The following is a 13,114-nucleotide window of genomic DNA, read 5'->3' on the forward strand; positions in this document are numbered from 1 at the left end:
AGTACCCCTATGAAATAGCTAAGGCAAGCATTCTTAATGCCATTTTGTGGACGCTAATCCTGATTTCATTATTAGATTTAAGATTCCTCCCAGGACACCAGTTTCTGGAAGAGGAAAAATCATTGTTCCTCCCAAATCAAATCAAATCATATACCTGATTCTAAGTATCTGTAAACGTTTGGCTATAGATTTATCTCCAGATATTTTGAAGTTTTTCATTTCATTTGAAAAACCTTCCTCTGGTTTCCAGAGACCATAGGAGCAGGTTTTTAATGTGTTGGTTTAGCCATGTGACACACTGAATAAGTTCTGAAAACATTGCTTTTGTGGTTTTGGTGGAAACTGTGTGTGGATGGCAGGGGCCACTCATGCTGGCTGAGCGCTTACTACAGGATGGAGATGATAAGGGCTTGATTTGGGTGATCTCATTTCATGTGTACATTACATTAATTACAAGTTGGTAACATTATACACTGCGATCCCCACTTTATAGGTAAGGAACCTGAGGCTTAGCAGAGTTAAGTGAAATTGTAAGATGATGCAGCTAGTACGTAAATGATCTGAGAGTCAGACACAGAGACTTATTTGTGACACACACGCTCTTACTCAGTTCAGAAGCGTTAGTGGGACGCTTGGCATGAGACGTTGACCTGTCCGTCATGATACTCTGTGAGAAGCGGCTTCTGGAACCGATGGTCCTAGTTGTTCCATTTATGACTCGACTTCTGGATGAAAGAACCCAAGTTTTTGGGATCGCTTGATTCATTTCTAGCTCCCAACCAAATGTGTTTGAGAACCATAATTTCATTTCATTCACTGGCTTAAGAGAAAATTAAGAGAAAATATCCTGGTTTTCAAGATTAAAAATGTGACCAAAAACACGTTGCAGTTACACAGGATGCTTAAGATTCCTCTACTGGAATAGAGAGGTATAATTTATCAACAGTGTTGTTATTTTGAAAAACTTGACTTGTGTGTAAGCTCTGTGCAGGGAGGGATCTTGGCTGTCTTGGTTATCGTTATGTTAGTGCCAAGCTGTTATAATAAAGAGATGTTCAGTAAATATTTATTGAGTTTTTAAAGTCATGACTGCTTAAGTTAGAATTGAAGTATACCTCCTGTGTCTCTTTTGTGGGTTATGACTCCTGATTTTTGATGGGAAAGCTAAGCATAGTAGTATATTAAAATCTTTTTTTCTTTTTCCCTCATTCAGAAATGAATCTATGTGCTTACTCCTTATTCCTATACTTCTTCCTGCTTCCCTTTTTTCCTTCCTTCCTGCTCTTTTCCAGCACCTCCCATCTCATCCCTTTTCCCTCTCCCTGGTAACATTCATTGGAGTCCACCGGTGAACCTAAGTGAGCTATTGAAAGGACCAACATTTCCCATTAACCTAGAGCAGGGGCCAGCAAACTTTTTCTGTAAAGGGCGCATAGTACCTGTTTTAACCATGTGGGCCCAGATGCAAAATCATGGATAATATGTAGGTCCTTACGTGATGAGGGACGGAAACAATCTCTACAGATTTTTTTTTTTAATTGATGAAAATTAAAATCTAATGATAGTAATTGAGTACAATTTGTTTGTAATACAGGTCTACTAATGAGAAGAATGGAATTCTCTTTTTATGGGGGGGTGTGATAACATTTCACTTCGTATGGGTTCAGAGTTAGTGGTTGTTATCATTAAATTGATTGTAACATTTCATTTGTAAAAAACATGCTTAGCTTGTGGGCTGTACAAAAGATTGGCAGTGGGCCGGATTTGGCCCAGTGGCCTTTGTTTGCTGCCCCTTGAACTAGACTGTGGACTAAAGACATCCCAAGCAGGGTACACCGCTCCTGATATTCTTCCTCTGTAAAGGATCGTTGCCCGGAGACTGGAAAGGCAGGGTGTTCACAGTGGGGGAACTGGGACTTGCAGGCTGGGCGCAGGAATGTAGGGAACGAGGGCACATGTTTTTAAAGGTACCAGAGCAGGAAGATAGAAGGGAAGGCGAGTGAGTTTATCTCTATTTCGGGTCTGGCACTGATTCTCAAGGGGAGGTGCCTTGGACCCTTCAGGACATCGTTTTGGGAAGGGTAGGATCAGGTGGGGGCAGTCTGAAAAAGCATATTCAGAACGCCCACCGGTTTTGTGATACAGCCTCCTGAAGTGAAGGTCTCATCATCATCTTGGCTGCCAGTGACACAGAAAGATGGCGGCAGGAGCTGGCATTTGGGGATGAAGTCTGGGTTCTCGCAGATCAAGTTATCTGATCTGCAGTCATGGTGTTGAGTCATTATTTCTTCACCTGGATTCAAACAGAAGGTTCCAGAGAGGTATAGGGCCCACACTGTGGGGCTGCCAGTGGCTGTTAGGGTGAATTTAAGGGCTCGCTATTGAAAAGCTAGCAGTCTTGCTCTTCTGGTAGATGGGGGTTGGGGCCCAAGCCAGCTCCCCAAGGGTGGGCACTGTCTCCCCTTGACTGCTCTGTGGTGTCGGCCACCAGACCTCCCAGACCATGGTGACCTTGGACCCTCTCTTCTTTGGTTTTGGTCACTCAGCTCTCTCCTGGTTTGCTGTGACCTCAACAGACACGCCGTCTCCTCTCTTTCTGCCCCATCAGTGTTGGGGCCTGCAGGGTTCTGGCCCTTCTCTTCGTACTTTTCACGTTTCCCTTGAGCCATCTCGTCCTCTCTGCTGGCTTCACCGCTTTCTCCCTGCCAGTGACTCCTCTCTAGTCTAGATCATTCTCTTGAGCTCCACGCTGTTCTGTCCATCCACATGATCGACATCGCCCCACCACCCTCCGCCCATCCTCCCCATCCCAGGGAACAACGCCCTGAGCCCCTGAAACAGAAACCTGGACCTGGTCCTCGAGCCTCCCCACTTCCCCACCTTGCAGAGCATGGCCTCTCCCCCGACCCTCACCGCGGCTGCACCCTCTTCCGTGGGTGACTCTAGCAGCTTCCTAACTGTCCTCCTTTCCTCCAGTTTCAACCCCCTCACACAGCTTCCTTTTTACCACAGAAACTATCCATCCTCCCATGCCCCCGCTGTCATAGGCTCACCACCGCTCTCTGCTAACTTGGCAGTCACCCCCCAAATTCTTATCCTGACCTGGGCTCTTCACAATCTGTCTGTTCCTCCATCCTTAATGTTCCATCTTTTTCCTGACCCCCTAAGCCCCTTAACTGACTGTGCCGTCCAGCATGGCTCAGCTCTGCCCACACCTCCCGCCCTTCCCCAGGCTCAGTCCTGCAATTCCTTCAGATCCTTGGTGCTCCCACAGTGCCCTGGGCCTGACTGACCACCGCAGCCCGGACCCTACACTGCTCTGCGGTCACCGTTGGTCTCCCCAGCGTCCTCGGGGCCCTCTAGGGCTCACGGAGCAATGCTTGGTACGTGGTGGCACCTGGCCACCAAGATGAGGGAACGACTTCCCCAATGGTGAGGGGGCTTTAATCAGCAGCCCTTGTAAAGAGGAGGACACAGGGTCAATACACCATCTCCCATCACACACACTAAGTCCCACGCAGTAACACGTTGGCTTGTTGATTTCAGGACCTCTGCACAAGGAGTTGAAATAGTCTTAATCATGTGCCTTCTCCTTTCTGCATTAGCATTTGTTTCCTTTTATTCTAAAGTGGAATGGCTTAGCATCTTTTTAATTAAAAACTAGTTTTTAAAAGAATTATGAAAGTAGTACATATTCATGTTAAAATTCATGCAAGCACAGAAGGCTATAAAATGAAAATCGATCCCTCACCATTGCCCTGCATTTTTTTATATGGATTAAATTTCTAGAAGGATGAATAAGAAACTGTTAGATGAGAGGATTTCCCTGGAGAATGACCTGTTGACTTTTAAAGTCTGACTTTTCCCTCTGTTCTCAGGAGGGAAAACAGAATTCTGGGCCTGTGGGCAGCTTTTTTGTCGGGGTTTGGGAGGGTTCAGTGAGAAGAGAACTTTAAAAGTTTAAGTAATGGTACAAAGCTTGGTAGAGGGCGTGGCAGCCTTCACTGGGATAGCCTGTGGTCTCTTGTTTTGCTCCTGACCTTGCGAGGTAACTTACCTCTTAAGACTTTAGTTTCCTTAGTTTATAAAATCAGATGAGAAAGCCCACTCTTGCCTTTCGGTAGAGCTGAAATAAGAATGAACGTAAAAAAACCGAAAAAAACCCAAAAAAGGTTAAAAAAAAAAAAAATGAATGTGAGTGTCTCCAGGGTGTCCTTGAAGACAGGTATGGAGGTGGCTGGGGGAGCTTCGTGATTTTCTTTCGTTCTGTAATCGTCCATCTCTGTGATGAACTATGGAGAGCTTTACTGAGTTGTTTGATTTGATATGAAATTAAAATTTCAAAGCTTGCATTAAGAGGGTGATGGCTGTTTTGAATCAGTGTTTGGAAGTTATGGAAGGATGAGGGATAAGACATTGATGCTGACTGAGCATCTTAGACCTGAATTTATGTGAGCAGCGTTTAGGTTTTGCAGGGAGGGAATGGTACCAAGATAGTATGTTGGGCAAGATGTCACAACTGCCTCCTTCCGTGGTTGGCCCGCCCTGCTGTGGAAAGCGGGGCTTTGACCCTTTCCAAAGTGCCATCTTAGTTCCCATAAGGTGTGACTCAGGCACTTCCTTGTTTGAACTTGTTATGACCAGCATGTATTGTGTCTATAATTTAAATGTCTAAAATATTCGTTGAAAATACTCCTTTTAGGTGGTTGCAGGTGAGATTCTCTACTATAAAGAAAAGAAGTGCTGTTAGTTGAGAGGATTAGGAATAAGGTGATTTTTCCTTTTTTCCCCAAACAGCCTTTTCTTTCCTTCTTTTCCCTTCCTTGTTCCCTTCTTTAAATCATATCTGTGTCCAGAGATGGCTGAGGATGATAGGCCTCCAACCTTTCCCTAATTTCAAGGGGAAATTGGGGTCACGCAAAGACAGGCAGTGCACTGATGGCCAGTATCTACGAAGATACCCAGTAGTCAGGGATTTTGAAATTGATTTGCTTGCTGATACAGGTGCACCCACGCGAAGCAAAATGCAGAGTTAAAAATTCAGAGTTTTACCTCTGGGCCACCTTTTTTAAATGTTTCACTGTTAGGATTGGGGGCCAGATCTAATTGAAAGAAATGGGATTTGTGTGGAACTCTTCAGGAGTTTAACTTTATACAAAGTAAAGAGACTTGTGAAAAGGATTAATCCAAGAAGACAGACTTTTATTTATTTATTTATTTTTGGCTGTGTTGGGTCTTCGTTTCTGTGCGAGGGCTTTCTCTAGTCGTGGCAAGCGGGGGCCACCCTTCATCGCGGTGCGCGGGCCTCTCACTGTCGCGGCCTCTCGTTGCGGAGCACAGGCTCCAGACGCGCAGGCTCAGTAGTTGTGGCTCACGGGCCTAGTTGCTCCGCGGCATGTGGGAACTTCCCAGACCAGGTCTCGAACCCGTGTCCCCTGCATTAACAGGCAGATTCTCAACCACTGCGCCACCAGGGAAGCCCCCTAGACTTTTTAAAATAGCTTTACCACTGCCTCCTTTCTTTGTGTGTGTGTGTGTGTGTGTGTGTGTGTGTAAGTGTCTTTGGAAATAGGCAGGATGTGAGGAAATCAGAGAACCCTTAGGAACAAGGTAGGAAAACATTGATCATTTCCTGCTGTTTAAAGCATGCCCAGCTTGCTGAGCAGTGGAAGATGTCACCGACACTTATAAAACAGGTGAAGAATCTGTCGCTCAGCAATAGGACAGATGTTTCTTTTGCAAAGAACACAAATGAGGCTAAGTATGTGACAACTGCTGTGGAAAGTGCCTGAGGCTGAGTCCCCATGTCCCCTCCACCTCCACTGACAGCACTTTCCTGTGGAACTCAGCACAGCTGATGGAGGGCCTTCTAGGGGAGAATTTGGTTTGGCTTCAAATCAGCCATCAAAGAACTTAAGACACTGAGTCTGGAGTAGTTGAATTACACTCTGTCTTTCCATACTCAGTACCTTCTCTTTTGCTTTGAAAAATTGTCATGGCTAGAGAATGAAGTTAAGGATCGTCACTGTGGTTTAAAATATATTTTACACCTGTGGCTTGCCCGTGTGTGCCTCTGCCTTGTGACCTACATGTATGGAGTCACTTCTGGAGTGACACACTAACAGTCAGCGACCTTCCCTTGACCACCACCCCCAAGCAGCGCCACAGAGACCCTGGGTTGGCATTCTGCGATTTCAGCGTGGCTGGGGTCCTGGTTGGAAAAGAAAGCATCCGTCTTGGCCCCAACTGGCCTTGGGGCCAGAGCCCTGTTTCAGCCCCAGGCTGAGCCCTACCCGTTCAACGGAGAAGCTTTTAAAAGCACTTGAACAGCTAAAAAGTACTTTGGCTTTTTATTTGGGGCGGTCTCTGGTCTTTATACCCGGGGATGAGAAAATGAAAATAATGGTATGATTCCAAGTCATTGTACATAGCTGTTGCTTTTGGAGTCGGATGATTTAAAACAATAACAACAGCAAAACAAAACCTGAAGCAGCCGCATAGCACAGGGAGATCAGCTGGGTGCTTTGTGACCACCTAGAGGGGTGGGATAGGGAGGGTGGGAGGGAGACGCAAGAGGGAGGGGTTATGGGGATATATGTATATGTATAGCTGATGCATTTTATTATACAGCAGAAACTAACACACCATTGGAAAGCAATTATACTCCAATAAAGATGTTTAAAAGCAAAACAAAACAAAGCCTGAGCTTTGGTTTCCGCGAGGTTTTTAGTCGAGGTTTCTGGAGGGATGGCAGTATTTGCTTGGACACAACGAGATGCACCATTCTGAACTAGGTGTTGGGAAAAGTGATCAGATGCGTGCCTCCTAACGTGCAGAAAAGGGTCAGAAATTACCTGGGGAGGTAGGTTGCAAACATCTTGTGTTCTCTTTTACATTGAGAAGAGTTTCTTTTGCCGTTTGACCAATGTGGGTTCAAATTCTGGCTCAGCCACTGACCCTAAGTGACCTTTTAAGTTTAAGTTTCTTATTCCTCATCTGTAAAGTACTTTCAGTCATAGCCTGTGAGGACTGAATGGGAGAATGCACAGTATAATCCCTCCTGTGTTATCTGTGTTAAACCGTAGCTACTGATGTCATTAGTGGTTTTACAAGAAAGCCCATGGACTTTGAAATCAGAGAGGTTTGGCCTTGCATTTCAGCTCTTTGGGTAAGTTGCCCATCCTCCAGATCTTCAATTTCTGCTTCTATAAAATGGGGACATAATGAGTGTCAAAGGAGATAGAAAACATATGGGGGCCTGGTGCACAGTCGGCCCTTAGTAAGAGTTTGCCCCTGTTGTGTGGCAGCAAGTTGTAGAGCATGCGTTGCCCTGATCACGGTTCTAGAAGGAAGTCTCCACTACATGTAGGAAAGATAGACTTAGGAATGACAGAAATACAATTGTTGCAGTTGTGTCCGACAGGGATGGAAATTTACCCTTGACGAATCATTTTGGGGAAAAGATCGGGGCTTAAGGAAACCATTTTTTAAGCTTCCCTTGCTCTACTCATGAAGCAGTGATGTCAGGCAGAAAGGGTAGTTAAAATGCAAAGTGATAGACTGCGCCAGTGGTCACCTTTAAAGAGCTGTGATTTCCCCTACACGAAGTGCAGTCTCTGTCTAATGCTTTTTAAATTAAAGAGGTGACTGTGGGCAATCTCATAAAACAGCCAAATACCAGGATATGGAGAAAATGTGAGCATTAAGTAATTGTGCCCTGGCGCGCTCACAGAAGGTAAAAATATTGACTCTGAGCAAAATAATAAAACACCGCTCCCACTCTGGTTGTTGGCGACCTGAGAATCCCAGGATTGAGGGGTTAAGAAGAAGATGAGCATGGAGATTTGTGGCAACAGATGGAAGAAACCTGGGCAGGCTCCCCAATGGGGGTTCAGACCCGCCCCTGGGGTGTGGGAGGGAATCTTTCCTTGAGGCTTGCCCATCTCCAGGCTGTGAACTTCCTTGCCCTCTGCCTGGCAGCGCTAGCCCTCCCCGCAGCAGAGCCACCTGACTGTCCCTTTGTTGGGTCTGAGCGGAGCGGGAGTGCCTGGAGCCCCCCCAGCCCTGCCCTGCCGACCCCTCCTCACTTGCTGTCAGTTTGTGGGTCCTGGAAACCCATCACTGGCTGCCACAGTCCGTGCTCACGTGATGCAAAGCTGCTGCCACTCACGCTCCAGCTTTGCAGCCTTCCTTGCTCATCGGCACTCAGGAAGCTCTTGAAATAAGGTGAACAGAGAAAATATTGCCAGAATCTCTCTGCAGATTTTTTCCCCCAGCCCTCTGATTGCACACCCTAAGTGCCGCTATCTGTGTAAATAACCTCTTCTTCCCCGCCTCCCCCTCTCCTCTCTGCTCCCCTACTCCCATACTCTTAGGCTCTCTCGAGTGATAAATAGCCAGGCTACTGCTCAGCGTGCACCAACACCTGGGAATAATCATGCAAAAATAACAGTGAGAGACTGCCGCGCGTCTGTTCTTGACATTAACTTTCCTCAGTTTGACAGGCTGCCACCACCAGCTGTTAGACTTATGGGTCTTTCTTTTTTTTTTTTTTTTTTTTCCACTGGAGATGGCTGCTTTCCTGCTTTCCTCTTTTGGGCTCTAGCAGGTTACATCAGTGTCCCGTCAAGATAACAGAAAAGAGCTTTGACAAAGGAACCATCGCTAAAACCAGCCAGTTCTCTCTTCTGCTCTTTTATTCCATTTATTGGTATTATTTGACTAATAATTCCCCACCAATGTTTAAGTGGAATATCTGATGATTACTATTTTAGGGTACTTCCCTCCAGAAAGGTATTTATAACTGCCTCTCTTGAGTTGCCTTTGAACGTAGCAAATCCTAGCATTTGGCTTTAAAGGGCCATACCACCTATTGTTTTCTTTTCAGTTCAGGTCTCAAGTATATTTGTAATAATAATAATCATATTGACAGTGGCAATAGCTTTTATTTATTGAGGGCTATTCCGTACTGGGCCCTGGGCTAATGTTGTTTGAATGATCTCAGGTAGTAGTCACCTTAGCAGCCAAGTGTTATTTACATTTTACAGATGAAGCCACTGAGTCCCAGACAGATCAAGCAACTTGCCAAGGGTTCTTAAAGGTTGAGATGGATTCCAACTCCAGAGACCAATCCCTGCCCCGCACTGTCTTCTACTTGCTGTTTTTTGCGCTCAGGCCACCATGGACAGCCCCTTGGATGAGGTTCTACAGCGACACTTGTACTTTTGCTGGATTTGTATGTTGATTACTGCTACAGTCTTGCCCACTCTTGTTTTGCTAGCGGCGCCTGGCACACAGCAGGTGTGTTAGTAATTATTTATTGGGTGGACATGTGATCGAGTTGAGGTGAATAAAAGGAGACTTTGGGGGGAGCAGCGCACAAAAAAAGAGGTACAGCTAGAGACGAGTAGAAGGAGATTTTCTAGAAGTGTAGGACTCATCAGGGCCTGCTATAAAGGGGGGTTGGATTAAGCTGGTGGACGGCTGCCAGATGCCAGTGTATGAAAGGAGCAGTATTTCCTCAGGCTGAGCTTCTCAGGGTTAAGCCCTTTTTCTTATACTTTTAACACACTTTAACCGCACTTAGCCATGCATTTGGAGAGGATTATAGATTTATGTTAGACATAGTAGGATATAAAAAGGAGCTTTGTAAGAGTGGATGCAGGGTTAGAGAACTGTAATATCAGACCAGGGACTTTCTTTTTTCTTTTTCAAAGTCATTGTTTACTGAGTTAAGCACCATGCAGAGCTTTCACTGGGCATGAATTATCTCACTGCGTCTTGACTGCGACCCTGTGCAGGTTATTGTTATTCTTATTCCCATTTCTTAGGTCCAGACACTGAGCTTTAGAGTAGCCAGGTCATTGGCTCAGGGTCCCACGCAAGCAAGTACCACCAGAGTCAGGATTTGAATCCAGCACAACCCGAGGTTTATGACTACCCAAGTCCAAGTGTATGTTGCTTCCTCCCCAGACTCCCTCATGGGAACTGTTGCTACTCTCTGTCTTAAGGAGCCTCATTGGGTGAAGAAATTACGTTTCAGTGTATGATCAGTGAGTGACCGAGAAATCAGGGTGCAGTGGAGTTGACCTTTTGTATAAGGCAACAGTAACTGTTGAAGATCTTTCAAAATCCTGCGCTACATATGGTGTCATGTGACTGTGTATTTAGCCACCATGATATACACAAGAGAACCAAAACCTTTTTGAGGGGAACTTCTCCCACTGGGGGTGTTAGGTGGTAGAAAGAAATGGCCACACTCTGAATTATTTCCCTTTCACCCCTCTTTTGTCTCTAGTGTTAGTGTATGTTGAACCCGTTCTGTGAAGGTCCTGCTTGGAGGATGCTGCTTTTTTTATGCTCATCTGGGCTGCCCCTAGAGATGCTTAATTGCCCTTGCACACAAACAGATATGGGCCACGGTTTTGTCTACAATGAGTAAGTTGGGTTAGATGACCTTCTACCGCCAACATTCTGTGGTTGTCTCGGAAAAGCTGGAAACGCCAACTTACTGCTTGTGCCTGGGTAGGTCACTGCAGGCTAAGGGAAGCTCAGCCCTGTCAGTTGATGCCACGAGGAAGGTGGGCCCAGCGTAGCACGTGAGCCAATTATTATGTTACGAGATAGTGGAAATTCAGACTTTTCCCTAATTTTTTGTGTTGGTCAACAAATGGAAAGGTTTTTAAAAGTAGCATACCTGCCAAATAAAACCTGCCTCTGGGAGGAGCTATCATTCCCCACCCCTTTTCCAGTTGGTGAGCTCTGGGGAAGAGGGACCCCCAGTAGACCACATGGGAGGTCTTTGTTCTCCACTCCAAATCCTGAAATCTCAGGGGAGAAAAGTTCCCTTTTCTACTCTCACTGATAAGGATGATCGGTACCTGTGGGAAAGGGAGTTTTGAGCTACATGGAGGAAGTGAGTACAGTGGAAAAACTAAGAGAAATTCACTTGTGCAAGTCAAAGAGTTGAACCTTTAAAACTGTATTACCTATTGAGTTTTCCTATCAAGTTTAAGAGTTTTAGACTATTATCACATTGGGGGGCTGTTTATGGTTAAGTTCATATTTATAGTCAAACTTCTCTGAATCTTAGTTTTTTTCATTTTAAAACAAGCATGCACAGGGCTCCAAGGTCCCTTCTTTAAATGTCATCAACTGAACTGTTTTCATTGCATTTGAATTGTGTTAATGGAAATAAGCACAGTTAACTTGCCGGTAGGCCCAGGATACCATGGCCTCTCCCATCAAGCTTCTAGATTCTTTAGAAGCTTCATCTTTGAAATTACATAAATATCCCAAATAAGTATGTGAGTGTGTGTGTATCTCTATACAAATATATTCCTAAGCAGAGTTATACTGAAATAGGGATTTGGTCTAGAAATTCTGTTGTGAGAGGATTCGTCATCACTATTAGAAGGCCAAAGAATACATTTTCCAGTTGAGGAACATGGGCCTTGGTGAGGTTAAATGACTCTCCCAAGTCACAGGCTTAATTAATGTGGGAGGTGGAACCACAGTCCTGGTGTCAGCACACCCTGTACCTATAACTCCTGTTGTACATGTTGCCCCAGGGTGTCCTGAAATTCAAAATTAGAGAGTTGGTACTTTCTGAGACTCCTTCCCTCTTTTATTTTATTCCATTTTCTTGTTTATCTAACTGAAGCTATATTTGTTCTCTTGGAATTAACGTACGCTGTCGATCAAGGATACAAAGGATATTTTGAGAATATTGCTCCATTTTGTCTTTTCAGTTTACACGTGTAGCACCAAATTACAGTTTACAACTAACTGTACAAATTAAGAGGTTGTTGGGAATCATGCGCCAAAAAAATGTGCAGTATAGCTGGTTTATAATTTTCCTTGGTCTTTTTTTTTTTTTTTCTTTTTTATATTCTAGAAAGTGATTTCAATCTCACGCAATCTTTTAGTTGTAATAAAGACTACAGGGTTGCATTGGCTCCCCCTGCCCTCCTTAAATTTTCTTCCTCAGAACCCCTTTCTTCATTTGTCAGCTCAGTTTTAAAATAGGAACTATCAGTGTGAACTTTGATCCATGTTAAGCTGCATTTACACGAAAGCATAAATCACCAGATCTGGGGTTTGGGGCTGTTAAATGCTTTCCTTTCTTGGGCTCTGTGATCAAGAAGGAAGAACAATAAAAAAGCATGGAGCAAAAGGAGTTTTATGGCAGCTTCGAGAGCAGGAAATTAAGTTTCTTTAGCGTGCAGTTGGATGAAGGGCTGTTCTATTGCATCTTGGATCACTCAGGCATGTGAACGTCGCTGTATCGTTTTAGTGAAATGCAAACTGTAGAAATAGTTCCACAGTCATATGAACAAGAAGCCCACACAGATGACTGCTTCAGCTGTTTATCTAGGAGCACACTTCCTCATATGACTTCTCTTGAAATACACTCTTTTTGTGTGTGTGGTTTTTTTTTTTTTTTTTTTTTGACGAACAAAGACTCTATAATATTATGTCTGTAGCCAAACGTTGATTTCTTACAAACGTTAACTGAGAATATATAAACAGACTAAGATGGCATTTTACCAGAACAACCTTCTCTGTGTCCTTTTTAGACATCTAATCTGTTAGCCCAACTGATAAAATACATACGGTATCATCTCTTGTGTGTAGGTGGTATCTCTGTGCAGCCTGAGGACATAGGTGATCTGGAATCCTGGTGCAGACGTGCTGTGTGTTTGGCTCTTTCACATTTGATAACCTGTCAGCAGGGCCAAAGCTATTCCGTAGCAGTCACAACAGTGGTTAAAATGGGCGGAAGGAATGAATGAGTCTGTTGACCGTCTACCTACTTAGTACATGCATAGTCTTTGGTTTCATTATGGCCTGACTCCTAAACTTTTTGTGGTCAAGGACTCCTTTGCTTGCTCTCCTCAGGATCGGGGTGCAAAGGAGCTATTGTACCACAAGATCTCGTTTTGGCTGTCATTTCTCTTTTCGGACATAGGGAGGGCTGCTGAGTCTTGGTCCAACTCATCAGGAATCTTTGTTGAACCACTAAAGGATTTGTGCATTGGAGAAACTCAGATTCTGTTGAGCACACGTATTTATTTCTCCATTTATATGAATTCTGCCAAACTTTGCAGTAGAA

At 44.6% G+C, this 13,114-nt stretch overlaps 1 protein-coding gene across 1 annotated transcript in view; it reads left to right on the top strand.

Annotated features, from left to right (window-relative positions):
* Nucleotides 1-13,114, top strand: part of ZNF608 (zinc finger protein 608) — a 101,169-nt gene that overhangs the window by 28,939 nt on the left and 59,116 nt on the right. The window lies entirely within an intron of this gene.

Source organism: Balaenoptera physalus, assembly GCF_965194825.1.
Source record: "Balaenoptera physalus genome assembly, chromosome: 3".
NCBI classification, from domain to species: domain Eukaryota; kingdom Metazoa; phylum Chordata; class Mammalia; order Artiodactyla; family Balaenopteridae; genus Balaenoptera; species Balaenoptera physalus.